Below are 18,176 nucleotides of genomic sequence, written 5' to 3' on the forward strand. Positions count from 1 at the left end.
GGAAACCCACACAGTAAGAGTGAGACAATTGTAGTACTTGAGTATGCCTGAAATAACCTTTTAATGCTTGCCAGTGTTTAACTGCCACTCTACACTATGTAGGCAGAAATGGTCACAATTGCCAATTTTCAACAAACATCAGTTTTATAAGCAACCAGTAAATAAAAGCAGATGCTAGTTTCTCAGCTACCCCTGCCCCCCATCACAAAGATAGATCCTTCTGCTTCTGTATGTGTGTATCTCTGATTCAATCCTTAGATAGAGAACTCTCTATCCTTTGAAAGCCCAGGAGGCTTACGTTTTTTTGCTTCACGGGTCCCTCTGGCAGTAGTGAGCCTATAGATAACTTCCAGAATAATATTTATAAGTACGTACAATAAAATGTACAGGATCGCAAAAGAGACCAATTACATTCAAATGCAATTATCAAAATATTCTTTTAAAAGTTTGTGCTATAGTAATATAGTAATGTGCTGTGTGCTACATTATTAATACATTTGATAACAAGATCTAGCACAATTCTTTCAAATAGTAATGAGCATAAATGTTATTTCAAGATACCTGCAACTCTGTAATGAAATAATGAAAATAATTGTTATTTTCCTTGGGAACAAAGTCATAAGTACTGCTAATGCTTCTGAGGTTTGTTTTCTACTTTTATAGTTGAAGGAGATGCTAAATTTCCTCTGAAATCAAGATTTTTTTTCTCATCCAAGGTCGTGAACCTCTGGAATTCTATCCATGGACCGCTTAGATTCAGAATTCCGCCATAGTTACCCTATGACCAGGTAGGAAGGGGTAGGATCTCTTCTCTTGGGACATTTTTGGTGTCGGTCTTTGGGGAAGAGAAGAGCCTCACATATGAAATCAGAATTTAGAATGAGGACCTAAAACAGAGGCCCTGGGACTATTGCCAGGGTTTCTGTCTTAGGTCTGAGAGTCTTGTTCCAAGCATTCTGGACAGTGAAAATTACATAAAACTATGCCTCATGGACTCTAGGTCAGGAGCCAGCCACAGATGCCCTCCCACATGTGTCACAAAATGAGGAAATCATAAATTATAAATAAGATTACCTTGCTGTGTGCTATTATCTATGTCTATTTCCCTTTTGCTATTCCTAGGCTTTTTAAAAAGTCATGTTCTTAATAGTTCAGCCTGGTTTCAGCTGAAATTAAAGGATTGAAGGTCTGTATCTTTTAGAATGCTCTCAGGATCGCAAACACAGCTCTTGTGCTGACTCCTCCTTCTTCCCTTGCCTACAGCAGACATCACTAATGGATTCTACCAATGTTCCTCACCAAGCCTAGATTTGTCCTCACAATCTTTTCAAACAACACAACAAAAGAGAAATAAAAATCCCCAAGGTAGCCACTGACAGATCTCAATTCAGCATGAAACCTAGTCACCTTCAAGGTGCTTCAAGGGGAATAAGACTCTGGAGTTTAGGAAGGAGGCATTTGTGGCAAAGAACCAGACCTTTCAAGTCCAGCAAAACCTACCTAACTTCAGTCTCAGAGAATCTTGGTGAAACTTTGGTTTAATTTTATTAACATGACCAATGAGTTCCCTCAAACTTGATCTCCTAATTCCTTCATTACTGTAGGCAAAGAGTACTGTAGCTCCATATTCTTCCTCTGAGCGTTGCTGTTGAAACAACTTCTGCAGAAGCAGCCCCTGTCCTTACCCCCATCCCCACCACCATGATAGGGCTAGGAATTGCCATTTCTCACAGGCAGATGGGGAAAAGAGAGATTTTCTGATTTGGAAATCAGGAGCCTATCTTCTCCATTGTAAGAGGTTGGAGAAGATTGGTTATTAAATTTTATAGTACATACCACTCGTTGAATTTTATACTATAGCTTAGCAATCTTTTGAGATAACTGGAATTTATAGGCTACACCAGTATGTAACCCCAGGTTTATGCTATTTCATGGGAAAAATGGTTTCTGACTCCCAAATAACCAAGTTACCCAACACAAAACAAACTTGTTCAGAACTTGTTTGTATGCTGGCAGCTCCTTACACTTGGTATGAAATAGTGTTACTCAAGTAGTGACATATAACCAGTTTATAATTAGAAATTTGATGGTTCTTAAGCAAAATTTCAGAAATAATAACACGTTTTGTCAGTGTTTCTCAGACTACATGTAGTGAAGGACAGGTTTTTCTTCGCCTTTGTAAATGAATTACTAGAAAATGAAGTAAAAAATCAGACATACAAAATACAAGCCCAAATCTCTTATTATGTGATTCAACAGACGTAAAATTACTTTGTCAAATTTCGATAACAGTTTCTAAATGCTTACTATCAAATTTTCATACTTATCTCACCACGGACCAGAAGCAAGAGGTTCACAGACTGAAAATGGTCCTTGGAGCACACTGTAAGTGGACTGCCTTTCACGAGTGTACTTTTAACTGTAAAGTTCCTTGCAGTGCATTCTCACGTGTAATGTTCCTGGTAATTTGTGCAATAGGTGACTCATGATTATTGTAATTTTATATAGTGTGTGATGGGAAGTTGGTCCCTTCATATCCCTTTTATTTCCTTCCTCTCTTTACCTCTGTTTTAAAAAGGGGGCAGATCTTTTAACACAAAAACATTGAAGAGATGTTATAAAGGATAGTTATTATCAGTAAAAGAAAGATTTGCTTTGTATATGCTTCACTCGATGGCTTCTTGGTGGGTGGGGGAGACCACCCCCCAGCCAAGCCAATTCCTGAGAATTCCAATATATTAAAAGTGAAGAAATGCCATAACAGAAACTGAAAAATTGTATATATGTTTTAATATTTATAGTTAACAAATTTACATTCTTCAAATATTAGGTTGAACAATATGAACTTGCTGTTTGTAGAGGTCAAAAACACACACAAATATAAAATACAATGTAGTGTGCTAGTCACAAAATAATTATGCGATTTATAAAAAAATATTCCTGGTTTACTAGAAGAGGAATAGTCCAGTAATGGAACTCAAATTTAATATGAATGAGTTATTTTCAGTTGTGTCAGTGTATCTCTATGACATATGAATAAACAAATTCTGAGATAATGCTGGAAGTCAATCAGATGGCCCATTTGTCTCCACTAGACCCCCGCCTATTCCTACAGAGGGCTGTAGGAGTTGCGGCCTCTCTTCCAGGAGCAGTCAGTCCTTGGAGGGAGAGGACAGAGGGGTAGAAAACACTGGTAAAGAGAAAAGTTGGAAAGACCAGAGACAAGTACTCTCAACCTCCTTTAGAGGCTGACTCTGTATGGCCTGAACTCTATGGAAAAAGTAAAGACATGTTTCCCCCATTCTAGGAAATACATGCATGTTTTCCATATTCTAATAGCAATAATGTTTCTAGTTATCTATTAATGAACCATACCTGAACCTCTTTCAAAGTAACAACCATAGCTATTTTCATTGAACATTTCCAGTTCCACATACATTATATACACTACTTCATTTAGTCCCCATAACAACCATTTGCATTAGGTACAATTATTATCTCCAATTTATAAGTTGTGAAACTGAGGCCAGAGGTTAAGTATCTTGCGCAGGGTTACACACCTAGCAAACGGTGGAGCCAGAACCCAATATAAGAAAATTTATATTAAGACCTCATTTCCACCCCTGATATAGCTTTTGTTAATTGTCAGATAAAAAGATTTCTGTTCCTTTGCTAGAGCAGAGATGAATGAACTGGTAGTCAGAGTTGTAGAGAAGGATCTTGTGTGGACTTTCATGAGGGAGAGTTTTTAAAATTAGGTTGCTTTGTTGCTTTTTATACTTTTCCTCTGCCTGCCTGCATTACTTCACTTAATATTTATTGAGTATGTTCTGCATCTCCAAGGAGTTACTGGGAATTCAAAATAAAGGAGTCATACATTCCTCTGTTGGTGGTGGTCATAGTTCAGTGAGAGGCAGGCACCTGGACAAACATATGCAATGAATGTTATGTGTCAAGGGCTAAGAACTTTGATCTTTATTCAGTATGTGATGTAAGGCCACCAAAGCCTTTTAAGGAAGGGAGAGACATTCATGTTTTACAAAGGTCACTCAGACGGCTGTGGCAAGGTGAGTTGGAGTATATTTCCCAAGTCTACTTGAGAGAAGATACAGATGTGAACAAGGCAGAGGCAGTGGGGAGGAGAGGGAGGAGATTTAAGGAATTTCAGAGATTGAATGGGTAGAGATGGGTGACTGATGAGATGCGGGGGAAGGAGGAGTTGAAGATGGCTTAGGTTGTTCAAATGGGTGAATAGGGTTACACTAACTGGGACGGGAGAGGAACAGATTGGGGTGGCAGGGACAGGGGAAGTTTGATGAGCACATTTGATGTTCTCGAAGTCCAGGAGACAATTACAGACAAGTTTCCAGTGCTCAGGAATGAGGTCTTGTCTGGACATGGAGACTTGGAGATCATTAGCAGAGAGTGCAGCAAGCTGAACAGAGGACCTTCAAGAAGGTTTGAGGTTGTAGCCTGAAGTGAAGTGGTATACGTAAAAGTCCCAAAAGCTTTATGGGTGTGTAAGTGGCTAGGAGGCAGGTTGAAAAGTGGGAAAGGGATGGGGAGTTAAGAATTGAATTGAGTGTTAGAGATCACCTTAAACTAGGGAAAGCAGATACTGGCTTAGAGATGGTCATTTTCCTTTTCTCCTGAATCTGGATGCGACCTTGAAGTTCTTCATGTTGTGGTGCTCCAGGCAGTCACTCCTTGTCCATGGAGACTGAAATCTATTTGCTATCCCTGCATAGGGACTGAGAACTGTGTGGAAGATAGAGGTAGGGGAGATTGGAAAGAAATCTCCAGAGTTATTTGTGCTTGGCATAAGACAGCCCCTCTCCTAGCCACTATACCTTCTCTTGCAGGAGTGACATGAGAGCCCTGGAGCGGGCTTCTGGAAGATCTCTCTCTTCTTTAACACTTACTACCTCACCTCCAATATCTGTGTAATCTCATTAGGCCCTTTATTCCTATGTTATGTGGTCACCATGAAAAGCTCAGGCTCCCTAGTCAACCTTCATCCTACAGGCTCTCTTCCCATATGGCTGAGTACTTTCTCCCATCTCCCTAATCCCCACCCCTCAACCCTTTTGTTGTGTCCTCTGGAACTCATAGTCAGTCATAACAAAATCCTCTATATACTCAATGTCTTCTCTAAATATTCTCTTCAACTTTCTGTGTTATCTGTTGGCCCCCAACCCCAAGACACTTTCCCATCTGTCCTAGAAGTTTCTAGCTCTGGCTCACAATCACTCCATTTTATACTACACTGTCAAAATTCTTGGTAATTTTAACATCCAGATATGCAATTTTTCCAGACCCAACTTTTCAGTTCCATGACCTCCTTTCCTCCAATGACCTGGTCTCTGCCCTACTTTGCCTCCTACTCCTATTGTTAGACTTGAAGATTTTGCCATTACCGGTACTTGCAACACCTCCAAAATCTCAATTTGAAGATTTCATTTTCCAATCATCACCTCTTATCTTTTTAGCTCATTCCCTCTGGTACTCCACTTTTGAAAGTTCTTTGACCTTGTTTTGACATGTGACTTCTTTTTTAAAAAGTCAGTACACTGCACACATACTCCATTTAATTCCACTTTGCAAAGTGCTGATTCTGTATAATGTGGTTTTTCACTGAATAGCCCATGTATATATATAATTCCAGCATAGTATACTGTAAGTTTATGTATTTTTCCTACCTTCTGAAAGTGACCATATATTCTTATCTAGTATGAACTAGTGAAAAACTCTTCTGGTAATTTCTTCAGGTAGGTGAGTTTTCTGAAAAATGCATTATTTCTTCCTTTGAGTACCCTTTCCTGCCATTTATTCTTTGTTTTGGTGAAGAGCTTTGACTCACACAGGCTGATAAATGGGGTACAAGTGATAGAACTGGGCCTGTCACAGGAAACAAAGGATGAGTATCACGGAGGATTTCAGGTTTAAGTGAGAGACTCGGAGCCCATTCAGGGAAACATCTGAGGAACAGAGGTGAAGCTTAGCCGGCCAACCATCAGATTCTGGGGCTAGTCCTTGACATTATCAGGGACATCATGAACCTGAGTGCAGCCTGGGAAGACAGGCCAGCGGGAGGACAGGCCAGCATTTTAACGACTGGAAGCTGAAAGCAACGACTGCTGGGGTCAGAGAAGGGACAGTGGTGGGCAGTGGGAGAGGTCAAGGACTGTCTGTGTAGGAGCGGTGTTATAAAGACCAGAAAACTACTCACTCGGTTAATGCTCCCGTTTCCAGGAACCCCATCCCCTTTGCTAATGAACTATGTGTGTACAGCACAGAGGAGCAGAAGAATTTAGATTTTATTTGATATGTATTATTTTAGGAGAATAGACATGAAAGTCTTAAGGAGTTACTTTTGGAGAACTAGTTCATTTTCTGTATGTCATTTATTTTTCCTGCAAGTAGTGTTTTATTATTATTATCATTATTTCTTTTTAAGCCTGTGCATTTTCTTTTCATTATTTTATATTTCATAGACGCTGCTGAGCTGAATTTGCCTGGGTGCCTTAGGGGGAAGATGAGCTTACTTTTGGCGTTGGAGTTAGGGGCAGGCCTATTTCTTATTTCAAACATAGACAGTGGTTATCATATATGTTTACTCTATATTTTATGACTTAAAAACACAATGACTGTTTATATGAACTAAAATTAATTGCAGAGATGAAGGGAGATGCTAAATTCAGTCCTCAGTATTCTTTGTAACCTTATGTTTCATTTACAGTAAACTCTTTTTCATTCTTCAACACTGATATATATTTTTTAAAAATCTTAAAAAGTAAGTCTTATGACTCTTCCTTATAAGAAGAAATTGAAGTTACTTGAGTGTCTTAAGAGTGGAGAATGAAGCCAATTCTAGCAATATGAGGCACTGCGTGGAGGGCCATAAGCCACAAGAAATCACAGGAATGTGTCTAAGCAGGCCAGTGGAATAATGGAAAATTCCTGGTGGAGGAATCTGGACAGAATTGGACAGTGGGGAGCACACAAGAGGAAGAGATGAAAGGAGATGGTGGGCTTGTGGGGCAGCGGCCTCTGCTCAGACTCCAGGCTGGTGATTGTCCATGGGCACTGACTGCCAACCTCCTCCAAGCCCCAGGGCAGCTCTGGAGCTGACCTGGGATCGAAAGTTGTCCCTATGGCAACCCACGGGCTACAGAAAACTCACCCAGGCAATCTCCTAAATCTTTGGTAAGCAACTTTCTTTCACCAAAGAAGGAACAACAAGAAAAAGCACTTTTTCCTCACTCCACCCAGTTGCCTGCTTTCACACGGAATTTGTGTGTTTTATTGGTTTTAGGTTGGTGTGGCCACAGACTGCATTGGTGTTTACTAATTCTACCACTATTATTAACTAGAAAAGAAATTTCCTTAAACATTGAAGAAACCATTAAAGGTTTAAAGGAAATAGTGATATTGAGGAAAATAGGAAGTGGATAAGTTGATAGATAAAATGAATGATAGGTAGATGGATAGATGGATGGATAAACAGGTAGATAATGAATCTGTGAGTCCACTGGAATACAAATGAAGAGTCCTTTGAGCTCTTCATTTCTCTAAGTCTGCTGTCAATGATTATGTAAGCCACATCACAGCCTCTGGATGGTCCCCAGACCTCCAAACTTTGGGGTTATCTTTCTCTTTAATATATTTTTTAAACTTGCTCAAGCCCCATCTCACATAATCTGCTACTTTAAATCTCACCAAAGATTCCTTGGCATGAAGTTCAAGGGCTTATATTGCCCTTCTTTCTTGCTTAGTTGGAATTCTCCGCCTCTGCTCTGTGTCATTTCTTGTGTCTCTTCTCTTCCCTTCACCCTATGATATGCAGCTCCCTGCCCTTTCCTTTAATGATCGACAAAGAACCATTAAGACAGTTAATGCATATGGTGCTGAAGATTCAGGTAGGTGGGGGATGGAGGAGAGTCACATCACAGCACAGCCAATTAAACAGTATAAAAGTTATTATTGAGTATCCTTATTCTACCCATCCTTGTCCTGTCTCCCAGTCACCTTCATCACTGGACATTTCTCTCTGGTTCCTCCTTGCACCTAGTTGTCCCACCATTTAGCTGGGCCATCAATCCATTTCTCTAGCACCTCTTTCTCTGTCTCAAGTTTCCAAGGGCAAAAACAAAATTCTCTGTGTTTTCTTATTGTCCACAGGATGTTTCTCTGTGTATAATCCCAATTGGCCCTTCGTTGATTAGTTGTACCTAACATCCTATGTGGGAATAGAAATGATCTCTATTGCTACCATCCCTAGACAATGCACTCTGGTGGGGGGAGAGCCACTGCTCACCTGGAAGGTCCTACAGATTTCAGTTCTGCCCAGGAGTTGGGTTTCTCACCAGGACAGCCTGGGACTCTCCTTCTTCTAAGGCTTAACGTGTTAGAGCAAAGAAAAGTCGGATCAGATCTTTCAGCTCCTGAGTCTGGTTTCCAGGTCAAGATGAGGCTGTCTCCTGTGCTGGCCAACTTTTTACATGTAATTGTAGCAGGAGTTTTGTACTCCTATTAACTATTACTAAAGTCTTAGCCAGAGAAAACAATATGTACTACCGATCTATTTCTTAAGAAAAATAATAATAAATAAAATTTAAAAGCCCGTATTTTTACCACCTAATAAAATTTCTAAGCGAAAGTTTTTAACAGATAGCAGTAATTTTAATTAAATATGTCATCTTCCAAAAACATTTGTATACAAACTCCAGTAATGCCACTTTATTTTTTTATTCTTCAAGACAAGATCATAGATGATAATTTTAAAAGGACCTTGATCCAAGGACACTCTGCTTTAATATTAGGACGCTCTCAGTTTTGCCCTAGGATGTAATCTTTATGCCAAGGATTTTAAACTTCCCTCTCTTCTGCCTTCTCTTCCAGACCATGCCACAAATCCTATCATTTCACACCCAACCTGGCTGCAGGTTCTTTTGCTAGCAAACAAACAAGAGTCTTAGCTCTTCAAGACGAATTCTCCCTTTAGATCTTTGAAAATAACAGGTGTTATTTTCAGGCTACACTTGGAGAATATGATCTTGTATGTCAGTAGCTCCCCACCCCAGAGTCCCTTTCCAAGCATGCTTTCCTACTTTCATTGATATTCCCTAAATCATCATAGGATGTTTTACCCTTTGCCATGGTAATATTGACAAATACGATCAACCTCTCAACATTAGTACCAAAATTACATTGAGTCTTGTTTGTATTTTTTGGTTTTACTTATTGTATAAAGCCCCTGAAGTAGGATGGTGGTTGGAAACGGTAGTGCTGGAATGGCTTCGTGTTAATATAAAAGGAGTAAGGTTAACTCCACCTGACACAGACTCATTTTGAGACAACATAGAGTCGCAAGTATGTTGACCCTGATTATTAAACCCAAAACGGGTACACATGACCTGACAAAGGATTTTCTTTAATTTATTTTTACTTACACAAGTAACACATGAATGCTTTCGCACTGCAAAATTTTCAAAGGTTACTGATAAAATTAAAATCTCCCTGACCTTTTGCGAGTCCAAAGACAATCAGCTAACAGAATTCCTTCTTGCTCAGGGGAGGTCAGTCTTTGTTTTATTAAGAACTTCAACTGATTGGATGAGGCCCATCCACGTTATGGAGAGTAATCTACTTTACTCAAAGCCCACCAACTTAAATGTTAATTTCATCCAAAAAACACCTTCACGGAAACATCCAGAATAATGTTTGATCAAATATCTGGGCACTGTGGGCCAGTAAGTTGACACATAAAATTAACCATCACATTTATTCATCATTTAAGTCAAATTAGACTGTGAAATCTACCCAGATGGCACCACCACTTGATTGAATTTTGAATTTCTAAGGCTAAAATAAGTAAATGTATTTCGATTTAACTCTAAAGACCTTTGAGCTTGCATGAATTCTACCTGAATTCTTTTCATATACTGTCTATCAATATTGCCTATCATTAACGCCCCATAAAACTCTTACAGATATTTAAGTTATATCTCTGAACATGTGGTCACTTATGTATATTTTCCACGTTACTAGATCTCATAGTAGTTCTTCATTCTTTGTAATCATGTAATGATTCATGTAATCATGCATGAATGAACCATAGTTTATTTAACTGTTTTTAATCAATATATATTCAGATTGTTTATAATTTTTGCTATCACAAATAAATATGCAATAAATAAAATTGAATGTGGCTTCTTGTGCTTAAGTACAAATGTTTCTATAGGATAGATGCCTAGAAATAGATTTGCTGAGTCTTAGAATATGCATCTGTTCAGTTTTAATTGATTACTGCACTGCCTAATTGTCGTCCAGAGTGACCATACTGATTTAACACACTAGCAATATGAAAATACTTTTTCCTCTAATCCTTACCAGGAAATTGATGTCATTGAACATTTTATTTTTTGCCAGACTATTGCATGAAAAACGGTATTTTATTTTCCTTTTTATTTGTTTTCTTCTGAACCGTTGTGAGGCCAACTATCTTTTCAGATATTCATTTGCCATTGTAATTCTCCTGCAATTTGGCTTTCTTATATATTCATGGGTCTGTTTCTAGAATCTTTATTCTTTTTTATATTGATTTTTTTTCTTATTGTACTAATAACACTATTTAAATCTCTGTAGATTTATAATACAATTGCATATTAGATTGAATGAATTGTATTGCCCCAGCCCAGTTATCTGGTTATTCTTAAAATGTCTTAGTTATTCTTAAAAATTTACACTTCCATATAAATTTTATAATTAGCATATACAAGTTTATGAAAAATCCTATTGACCCTAGGTATGGAATATACTGAATTTGTAGATCAATTTTGGGGGAATTGACATCTTTAAAATGGTGAATCTTATCATCCATGAACCTGGTATTTATCCATTTATTTAAGTCTTCTTTTGGCTTTTCTGTAAAAATACATGAATCTTTTTCATTAAGATGGTGCACATTCATAATTGGATTTATTCCGAGGTAAATTATAGTTATCCTAGTATCCTGAATGCTGTACAAGTTTCCTATGACTGCTATAAGGAATTACCACAAACTTGGTGGCTTAAAACAACAGAAATTTTTTCTTTCATAATTCTGGAGGCCAGAAGTTTGAAATCAAGATGTGGGCAGGGTCATGCAGCCTCCAAAGGCTCTAGAGGAGAATTCTTCCTTGCTTCCTCCAGTTTCTGCTGGCTCATGGCATTCCCTGCTTTGTGGAAGCATAACTCCAACCTCTGCCTCCATCTTCTTGTGACCTTCTGCCCTGTGTCTCAAAAATCTCCCTCTCCTACTCTTATAAAGACATCAGTCTTTGGATTTAGGACCCATTCTCAATTCAGAATGATTTTTGTCTCAAGATCTTTAACTAATTACATCCGCAAGGACCCTATTTCCAAGCAAAGTCGTATTCTGAGGTTCTGGGTAGACATGAATTTTAGGGGGATGCTATTCAACACACTACAAATAGGAACTTACTTTTTTCTAACATTTTTTTATTGGTTACTAAGTGGATATAGAAAAGATATTAGTTTTTGTGTGTAGATCGTATATCTAGGCTGAAAATCCAAGAAACATTTTGTCAGTTTCTTCTTGGATTCACTTTAATTTTCTGAGCATCAATATTATTGACTGCAAAAGAAACTAATTTTAAATCTTTCTTTTGACCATTTACACTTTGTTTTCTCTATCTCTTTCGTTGTTTAGGACTGCTAATAAAATGATGAATATGTTTCGATTTATTCAAGTCTTCTTTTATGTCTTTCAATAAAGTTTCATAGTTTCTCCACAAAAGTCTTACACATTTTAAATCAATTTTATTTCTAACTACTTTATGATTTTTTTGCTTATGTGAAAGAGACCTTTCAAAAATTATGTTTTCTACTTTGTTTTCACTGATATACAGAAATATTCTTTTAAAAATTGATCTTGTATTTTATGCCATACTGAAATTTCTTTGTACTTCTAAGAGTTTGTTAGTTTATTGTTTCTGGATTTTTTAGGAGAAAATAATATTTTATGCAAGTAAAGAGAGTTTTCTCCCTCCTTTTCCAGTATTTATATATTGTATTTCTTTTTTTGGCATTATCTCAGCTCTCCAATATACATTTAACATTAGTAAAAAGAGAAGAAATGACTTTAACTGAGACATTTCTAAAATTCTGTCATGGAATATGGATTAGGTTTCTGACAGGTACCTTTTTGTTTGTTAAGTTAAAGAAGCTTAGAAGTCACCACTCCATCCTAACAACAAGTAAAAAGCTGAACAAACTGAAAAAATCAAGAACTCTATTTAGATCCATCAGAGAAATGAGCTCACCAGGCAAACTGCTGCCCCTCGAATTGGAGAGACAGAAGGGTAGATACAGAGAATTACAACTTATTGGAACAGAAACCCATAAGCAGAAACCTCTTCGAGAACCAGTGCCATGGTAGGAAAACCTGAACTGTAATAATTAATGAATTGCTAAAGGCTTGGCATGGACAAGTCCAAGAGTTAAAAACTCCAGGGGGGATCCAGTTATAGGGAAGCATCTTCGCGCTTTTGTGAATTTTACCTCTAGGAGCTCAACTAGGTTCTCACAGTGAATATCAGAGAAAAATTTCCTTGTGCTTCCATCAGGAAGAGGAGAAAAGTAACCATTTCGAAATATGCCCTTGCACTCTACTTTTCTTAGCAAAGGTTGCCCTCAGGAGAGACTATTTCACCAAAGCCTAACCTACTGAGGTTTATCAGAGCCTAACCTACCTGGGAGAAGGGAAATACCCAACTCCAGTCCCCTGTAGCCATCCTGTCCCACCTAAGAGGAGGACAAACTCAGAAGCGCTGGTGAAGTTCACAATGCAGGGACACAGGCTCACCAAAAGACTGAGCCCTAATCACAGGGCTATAGAACACTTCCCAGCCTTTCATGGCTGAGAAGTCACGGATGTAAGCCAAATCAAGCAGATTTACCGGTTGTGGCTCCCACACCTTATTACCACATCACTAAAGGCCTACTTACAGCTGTTCCTTTTAACCTATGTATCATGTTTGGCTATCAAACAAAAAATTTCAAGGCATACTAAAAGGCAAAAAATACAGTTTAAAGTGACTGAACAAGCCTCAGAACCAGAGTTAGATATGACAGGGATATTGAATTGTCAGACCAGTAATTTAAAACAACTATAATTAATACGCTAAGGGCTCTAATGGAAAAAGTAGACAACATGGAAGAACAGACAGATGATACAAGCAGAAAGATGGAAATCCTAAGAAAGAATCCAAAAGAAATGCTGGAGATCAAAAACACTGTAACAGAAACGGAGAAGGCCTTTGATGGGCTCTTTAGCAGATTGGTCACAGGCCAGGAAAGAATCTGAGCTTGAGGATGTGACAATAGAAACTTCCAAAACTGAAAAGCAAAGAGTAAAGAAAAAGACTGAAAAAAACCAGAACGGAATATCTGAGAAGTGTGAGACATCTACAGAAGATCTAATATATGTGTAAAGGGAATACCAGAAGGAGAAGAAAAAGAGAAAGGAACCGAAGCAATATTTGAAGCAAAAATGACTAGGAATTTTCCCCAAATTAATGTCAGACACCAAACCACAGATGCAGGAAACTCAAAGAATACCGAGCAGGATAAATCTCACACACACACACACACACACACACACACACACACACACAGAGACATGCACAAAACCAAAAACCAAAACTACACCTAGCCGTATTATATTCAAACGTCAGAAAATCAAAATAACAAAAAAGAACTTGAAAGAAGTCGGAGGAAAAAAATACCTTATCTATAGGGGAGCAAAGATAAGAATTACATCCAACTTCTCCTCAGAAACCATGCCGGCAAGAAGCGAGTGAAGTGAAATATTCAAAGCATTGAGAGAAAAAACCACCAACCCAGAATGCTGTAGCCTGTGAAATTATCCTTCTAAAGTAAAGGAGACTTTCTCAAACGCACAAAAAGTGAAGGAATTTTTTTACCAGCCATGCGAGAGATGTTAAAAGAGGTTCTTCAGAGAGAAGAAAATGGTATAGATCAGAAACTCGGCTCTACACAAAGAAAGGAATAGCATCAGAGAAAGAATAAATAAAGACACCAGTTACCTAAATACTGAACAAAATGATTCCTGGACCTCTGAGAACTTCTGGCCTGACCCTTCTGTGAAAGGCCAACCAGACACCGAAGAAGAGAACAACGGACTTCAGAAATCCGTGAATGGATTCTGTGAAATGTTTGGCCACTCACAGCCAGCCTCTGGAACTCTACTCTCTGCATCTGTCTGCCAGTTCCTGTCTCAGAAAATTATTGAACTAAATGACCCGAAAGCCAAAAGTGTGCCTTCCACAGCTTTCAAATGGCCCAGGTCATCTTCAACCAGGATGGCTGCTCAGTCTTACAGAGGCATTCCAGGAACACCCACTTCTATCCACTGGGGGAAGGAAGAGTGTCTCTGAATGATGGAAAGCTGATCTTAGGACTTTCAGAAGATATTCATTTCCTCTTGCAGCAGAACGTGATGGAAGCCCTCATAAATGGTGCCTAGTGAAGAGAACAGGCAGTACTGGAGGGGTGGTGCTGTGGCTGATGCTGTCAATGCTCCACCCTGATCCCTTCTGGTCTCTTTTCCAGTTCTGAGTGCCCAGCCCCCAGATGAGTTCTCTGCAGTTAAAGGCTGGCATCTGTGACCACGTACTGGAGCCTGTTCAGCCCATATAGAAAACCAGCAGTACCTGGGAGTTTTGTGTCCCCCATAGTCATCCCACCTCCCACCTCGCCCTACCATTCTCCTTGGCCTGAGGCCAATGATGGACTGGTTTGGGAGTCCAACAGCTCAGTTTCCTTGCCTCAAGGAAGGACATGCTCTGAGGAGTAATTTATGCTCCAGAGCTCACCTGGGGATCAGGCCAAGGCTGGGACTTCACAAGAAATCACACCCTTTGTTCACTTCTTCCCTTTCCCTGTCCTTCTCCCATTCACTTAATGGTGTCTCCTGGAAGCCTGTCCTTAATAAATCTCTTGTACCTGAAAAAATAAAATTAAAATATAGATGAATGTTGAAATCTACCCAAAGTGTTACTGATGTAATTTGACATAATCGTATTGCTTCAGCTTTAACATATTAACATGGTAAATTACATATATAGTTCTTTTAAAAAATAGTGAACAATCAATATAAAGAGACAAACTCTACTTGGTCATGTTTTTTGTAATACACTGCCAGGTTTGATTTGCTAATATTTATTTAGGAATCTACCTCTATGTTCTTGAGTGAGATTGATCTCTAATTTCATTTCTTGAACAGGGTTTGCCTTGTTTCCATTTAGAGATTATAATAGCCTTATAAAAATAACTGTGTATCTTCTTCTTTTGTTGTATAGTATATGGTCAAATTTTGTAATGATCCATGAATATTTGATAAGTATTTGTAACTTTATTAGGTGCAGAGTTCGCTCTGTCTTATAAATTGAAGATTTTTAATGAAATTATTCAAATATATATTTATATCTATATTGTTTTAAATAATGTTTCTTCTCCATTTTTCCTAAAAGGATTTTTCTAATAGTATCTTCCAACACTCCTGTTGGGTAAAATTTGGATCTTCTGGCTGGATTGTTTGGGTCTCTGTCTTCCTTTTCTCACTGTACATCTTTTTATTGTGTGTATGTCCTGTATTTTGGGGAAAAAAAATATTTGGGGAGTTTTTCCTCACTAATTTGCTCTTTTTTTGTGTCCCATCTGCCATTCTACTCATCTATTGAATGATTCATTTCAAAGATGAAGGCTTTAATTTACATGTTGCTGGTTGATTCTTTTTAAAGAATTGCTGGTTAAAATACTCTCTTGCATCTCTTGAAACACACTGTATTAATTAAGCTTAAAATAAAATCAAAAGTCCTTATAATGGCCTAGAATGTCCTAGATGATCAGGCCTCTGTGGATTCTCTGAACTTTCCCCACCTTGCCCATTCTGCTCCAAATATTTTGGTCTCCTGCTGTTGTCAACATTTCAAACCCTCCAAACACGTACACCTGTTTCCCTGCTTGCCCTGTTCTCCCCCCGGATGTTATAAGGCTGCTCTCGTGTTGTATTCAGATCTCTGCTCAAAGGTTACCTCCTCATCAGAGAGATATTCCCTGTCTACCTTATTCAAAGCAGCACTTAATACCTTCGTACACACATTCTTTCTCTCTCTCCCATGCCCCTTACTTACTCTGCTTTATTTTAGTCCAAAACATATTTTGCTCCCTGATATTTTATTTTGTTTATTTTTTCATTGTCTGTCTTAATCAGTAAATTGGAACATCCATGATAGTCGGGACCTTGTTATGTTTACCATAGTATCTCCAGAAGTTAAAAAGTGCCTGGTATATATTAGAGAGGCTCAAGAAATATGTGTTAAACGAAGTAATGATGGTGTTTCTAAAATCCAGTGCTGCCTACTCTATTAACTATTTCTTTGTGTGTGCCTTCTTCCACGCTTGATGCCTTTCGTGATGCTGGCTTATCTCAACTGATGAGTGCTCCTGTGTGTATGCTTGTATTTGTGATGCCCTGTTAGGCTATCCTGGGAAAGCTCCATCAATGTATTCCAGCCTGCATATGGAGGAGATTCCTGAAGTGACACTGGGAGTGGACTTTCAGGCTGCCTCCAGTCACTTTGGGGGAGGGGCAGAATGGACTACAGATTGGGGTGTACCTATAGCTAGTCTCTGGGGTGGATACTCCTCATTCCTCCTGACGTGACCATTATTCTAAGGCCCTCATGCTTCCTTCCCAATAGGATCCTCTGGATATATTGTTGCTGCCTGAAAGCGGGCACCACTCTTTCTTGTTGCTTTACACAGAGAGAAGCAAGGAGTGGTTGACCTACTTGGCTGCTCCCATTGTAGTAACCCTGTTATTTTGCTGTCAGTTGCCCCAGGGCTGCCTCCTACTTCAAATGTCTTTCATCCATGCATATGGAGCAACACCCTTTTCTTAAAAATAACTTTTTATTTTGAAATACTTTAAGACACAAGAAGTTGCAAAATGGTACAGAGAATTCCTGTGTACCTTTCACTCAGTACAATGTGTGTACATAGTACATTGTCAAAGCCAGGAAACTGGTGTTGGTACAATGTTATTAACTCAGGTACAGACCTCATTCAGATTTCACCAGTTTTTACATGCACTTCTTTTTTTTTAAAGCAGCTTTATTGAAATATGATTCTTATACTAAATGCCATACAATTCATATACCACAAAATTCACCCATTTAAAGTGTACAATTCAATGATTTTTAGTATATTCACAGAGTTGCACAACCGTCAACACAATCTAATTTGAGAACATTTTCATTGCTTCCAAAAAGAAAACCTGTACCCATTAGCAGTCCTTCTTGATTTTCTTCCCTCCAGTCCTGGGCAATCGCTAACTTACCTTCTGTCTCTATAGATTTGCCGAATGTTTTCATCCATGTTGTAGCACATATCAATACTTCATTCCTTTTTAGTGCCAAATAACATTTCATTGTATTGATAGGCCACATTTTGTGTACCCATTCATCAGTCAATGGACACTTGGGTTGTTTCCACTTTTCGGCTCTTATGAATGATGCTGCTATATACTGTGTTTTATAGGGGCAGAGGGTAGTTCTATAAAATTTTATCCCAAAGATTCAAATTACTATCACCACAACCAGGAAACAGAACTATTCTATCATCACAAATAAAGTCACTTATGTTACCCCTTAATAGTCACACACTTTCCCCAGCCCTAACCCCTGACTACCACCGATCTGTTCTCCATCACTGTGGTTTGTCACTTTGAGAATGCTATGCAAATGGAATCATACAGTATTTAACCCCTTGAGATTGACTTTTTTCATACAGAATAATGCTCCTGAGATCCATCCAAGTTGTTGAATGTCAGTATTTTGTTTCTATCCGTTGCTGAAAATTATTCCATGGTATGGATGTACCACAGCTTGTTTATTTATTCATCCATTGAAGGACATATGGATTGTTTTTAGTTTTGGGCAATTACAAATAAAGCTTCTATGAACATTACTTTACAGGCTTTTGTGTAAACGTTAGTTTTTACTTCTCTGGGATAAATGCCCAGGAGTACAATTGCTGAGTCATGTGATCGTTGCATGTTTAGTTTTCTAAGAAACTTCCAAACTCTT

The sequence above is a fragment of the Diceros bicornis genome, chromosome 3, assembly GCF_020826845.1.
Source record: "Diceros bicornis minor isolate mBicDic1 chromosome 3, mDicBic1.mat.cur, whole genome shotgun sequence".
Lineage (NCBI taxonomy): Eukaryota > Metazoa > Chordata > Mammalia > Perissodactyla > Rhinocerotidae > Diceros > Diceros bicornis.